Source organism: Choloepus didactylus (genome assembly GCF_015220235.1).
Source record: "Choloepus didactylus isolate mChoDid1 chromosome 24 unlocalized genomic scaffold, mChoDid1.pri SUPER_24_unloc1, whole genome shotgun sequence".
Taxonomy (NCBI): Eukaryota; Metazoa; Chordata; class Mammalia; order Pilosa; family Megalonychidae; genus Choloepus; species Choloepus didactylus.
Genome location: NW_023637604.1, coordinates 2,254,893 through 2,259,702, shown reverse-complemented (window position 1 = coordinate 2,259,702; position 4,810 = coordinate 2,254,893).

Below are 4,810 nucleotides of genomic sequence, written 5' to 3'. Positions count from 1 at the left end.
TACTCAAAGCACATTCTCCAACCACAATGGAATACAAATAGAAGTCAAAAATTTTTGAACTGTAATTCCACTAGTTACTTCCTACATGATATAAAATACACAAACTCTAAGGACAAATTAGTGGTTTTGAACTCAGTGTAAAATATGTAATTTTAGACAACCATATAAAGGTGGGGGAATGAAGGAGTATAGGAACATAGTTCATGTGTCCTATTGAAATGAAGGTGGTATCAAAGAAAAACAAGACTGATATGGATTTAAGAGGTTAGTTTTAAGCCCTACTGTAAACACAAATAAATTATCAGAGAATATAACCATAGAGATGAAAAGTAGAGTATGGGTTAAGAGAAATGGGGGAAGGGGCAATGGGGAGTTAAGAATTGAGTGTAGGGTTGCTATTTGAGGTGAAGAGAAATTTCTAGTAATGGATGGTGGGAAAAAGCATTACAACATTCTAAATGTGATTAATCCCACTAATGAAAGGCTAGGGAGGGAGTGGAATGGGAAGATTTAGCTGTACATATGTTTCCACAACTGTAAAAAAAAAAAAGACAGTCTAAGTAGATGACAATTGAATGCTAAGGATGAACTTGGATGGGACAGGAGGATAGAGGACAGGTGGCTCAAAGGGACACAGTTGAGACATAAGGAAAAGGAAATATAGAATGTAAGGTTTGTATCATTGTTGAATCTGTTGTACTTCTTAGTTGCGCTTAATGGGATTGCATAAAAGAATGTTCTTGTTCATGGGAAGTGTATGTGAATTATAGTGTATGTTCAAGGATGTGTACAGCTAACTCTCATATGTTCAGAAGACAGAGCAATAGATGATGGATGATAGGGAGGGAGGGAGGGAGGGAAAGAAATAGCAATGTGACAGCATGTTAAAGTTGGTGGATTGAGCTATCGGGGGAAGGGGGTCAGGGTATGATGGAATTCTGTGTCTGGGGTTAGTATTGTTTTTGCAACTGTTTATATAACTTTGAAGTTATTTCAAAATAAAAATAAATAAATAAAAAAGAGGACTATGGAGCCTTCTGGTAAAAAAACACACCAAGGGAACAGAGGGCTAGCAAGACAAGATTAACTAGACTCAATTTAGAAAAGAATGATTCTAAATTCAGTATAGCAAATGCCATTTGTATTTGTTCCATGATCCAGATCATCATGTACTCACTCATAAGCCCTTAAGGAAGGACACTGTGAATGATATATGATATAGCAATCATAAAAGTGATCCAGAGAGGCGGGGCAAGATGGCAGACTGGTGAGCTGTATGTTTTAGTTACTCTTCCAGGAAAGTAGGTAAAAAGCCAGGAACTGCGTGGACTGGACACCACAGAGCAATCTGTCTTTGGGCATACTTCATACAACACTCATGAAAACGTGGAACTGCTGAGATCAGCGAAATCTGTAAGTTTTTGCGGCCAGGGGACCCGCGCCCCTCCCTGCCAGGCTCAGTCCCGTGGGAGGAGGGGGTGTCAGCTCCGGGAAGGAGAAGGGAGAATTGCAGTGGCTGCTCTTATCGGAAACTCATTCTACTGATTCAAACTCCAACCATAGATAGACTGAGACCAGACACCAGAGACTCTGAGAGCAGCCAGCCCAGCAGAGAGGAGACAGGCATAGAAAAAAAACAACACGAAAAACTCCAAAATAAAAGCAGAGGATTTTTGGAGTTCTGGTGAACACAGAAAGGGGAAGGGCGGAGATCAGGCCTTGAGGCGCATATGCAAATCCCGAAGCAAGGCTGATCTCTCTGCCCTGTGCACCTTTCCTTAATGGCCCTGGTTGCTTTGTCTATTAGCATTTCAATAACCCATTAGATCTCTGAGGAGGGAAATTTTTTTTTTTTTTTAAATCCTTTTTGCTTTTTCTAAAACAATTACTCTAAGAAGCTCAATACAGAAAGCTTCAAAGAATTGAAATTTGGGCACGTCAAGTCAAGAGCAGAACTAAGAGAGCTCTGAGACAAAAGGCAATAATCCAGTGGCTGAGAAAATTCACTAAACAACACAACTTCCCAAGAAAAGGGGGGTGTCCGCTCACAGCCACCATCCTGGTGGACAGGAAACACTCCTGCCCATCGCCAGCCCCATAGCCCAGAGCTGCCCCAGACAACCCAGTGTGACGGAAGTGCTTCAAATAACAGGCACACACCACAAAATTGGGCGTGGACATTAGCCTTCCCTGCAACCTCAGCTGAATGTCCCAGAGCTGGGAAGGGGGAGCAGTGTGAATTAACAGAGCCCCATTCAGCCATCATTTGAGCAGACTGAGAGCCTCCCAACACAGCCCAGCAGCCCAGAACTGCCCTGGGGGGATGGCACTCACCTGTGACATAGCACAGTCATCCCTCAACAGAGGACCCGGGGTGCACAGCCTGGAAGAGGGGGCACTTGCAAGTCTCAGGAGCCATACGCCAATACCAAAGACTTGTGGGTCAGTAGCAGAGACAAACTGTGGCAGGACTGAACTGAAGGATTAGACTATTGCAGCAGCTTTAAAACTCTAGGATCACCAGGGAGATTTGATTGTTAGGGCCACCCCCCCTCCCCGACTGCCCAGAAACACGCCCCACATACAGGGCAGGCAACACCAACTACACACGCAAGCTTGGTACACCAATTGGGCCCCACAAGACTCACTCCCCCACTCACCAAAAAGGCTAAGCAGGGGAGAACTGGCTTGTGGAGAACAGGTGGCTCGTGGACGCCACCTGCTGGTTAGTTAGAGAAAGTGTACTCCACGAAGCTGTAGATCTGATAAATTAGAGATAAGGACTACAACTGGTCTACAAACCCTAAAAGAACCCTATCAAGTTCAGCAAATGCCACGAGGCCAAAAACAACAGAAAATTATAAAGCATATGAAAAAACCAGACGATATGGATAACCCGAGCCCAAGCACCCAAATCAAAAGACCAGAAGAGACACACCTAGAGCAGCTACTCAAAGAACTAAAGATGAACAATGAGACCATAGTACGGGATATGAAGGAAATCAAGAAGACCCTAGAAGAGCATAAAGAAGACATTGCAAGACTAAATAAAAAAATGGATGATCTTATGGAAATTAAAGAAACTGTTGACCAAATTAAAAAGATTCTGGACACTCATAGTACAAGACTAGAGGAAGTTGAACAACGAATCAGTGACCTGGAAGATGACAGAATGGAAAATGAAAGCATAAAAGAAAGAATGGGGGAAAAAATTGAAAAACTCGAAATGGACCTCAGGGATATGATAGATAATATGAAACATCCGAATATAAGACTCATTGGTGTCCCAGAAGGGGAAGAAAAGGGTAAAGGTCTAGGAAGAGTATTCAAAGAAATTGTTGGGGAAAACTTCCCAAATCTTCTAAACAACATAAATACACAAATCATAAATGCTCAGCGAACTCCAAATAGAATAAATCCAAAAAAACCCACTCCGAGACATATACTGATCACACTGTCAAACATAGAAGAGAAGGAGCAAGTTCTGAAAGCAGCAAGAGAAAAGCAATTCACCACATACAAAGGAAACAGCATAAGACTAAGTAGTGACTACTCAGCAGCCACCATGGAGGCGAGAAGGCAGTGGCACGATATATTTAAAATTCTGAGTGAGAGGAATTTCCAGCCAAGAATACTTTATCCAGCAAAGCTCTCCTTCAAATTTGAGGGAGAGCTTAAATTTTTCACAGACAAAGAAATGCTGAGAGAATTTGCTAACAAGAGACCTGCCCTGCTGGAGATACTAAGGGGAGCCCTACAGACAGAGAAACAAAGACAGGACAGAGAGACTTGGAGAAAGGTTCAGTACTAAAGAGATTCGGTATGGGTACAATAAAGGTTATTAATAGAGAGAGGGAAAAATATGGCAAACATAATCCAAAGGATAAGATGGCCGATTTAAGAAATGCCTTCACGGTTTTAACGTTGAATGTAAATGGATTAAACTCCCCAATTAAAAGATATAGATTCGCAGAATGGATCAAAAAAAATGAACCATCAATATGTTGCATACAAGAGACTCATCTTAGACACAGGGACACAAAGAAACTGAAAGTGAAAGGATGGAAAAAAATATTTCATGCAAGCTACAGCCAAAAGAAAGCAGGTGTAGCAATATTAATCTCAGATAAAATAGACTTCAAATGCAGGGAGGTTTTGAGAGACAAAGAAGGCCACTACATACTAATAAAAGGGCAATTCAGCAAGAAGAAATAACAATCGTAAATGTCTATGCACCCAATCAAGGTGCCACAAAATACATGAGAGAAACATTGGCAAAACTAAAGGAAGCAATTGATGTTTCCACAATAATTGTGGGAGACTTCAACACATCACTCTCTCCTATAGATAGATCAACCAGACAGAAGACCAATAAGGAAATTGAAAACCTAAACAATCTGATAAATGAATTAGATTTAACAGACATCTACAGGACATTACATCCCAAATCACCAGGATACACATACTTTTCTAGTGCTCACGGAACTTTCTCCAGAATAGATCATATGCTGGGACATAAAACAAGCCTCAATAAATTTAAAAAGATTGAAATTATTCAAAGCACATTCTCTGACCACAATGGAATACAATTAGAAGTCAATAACCATCAGAGACTTAGAAAATTCACAAATACCTGGAGGTTAAACAACACACTCCTAAACAATCAGTGGGTTAAAGAAGAAATAGCAAGAGAAATTGCTAAATATATAGAGACGAATGAAAATGAGAACACAACATACCAAAACCTATGGGATGCAGCAAAAGCAGTGCTAAGGGGGAAATTTATAGCACTAAACGCATATATTAAAAA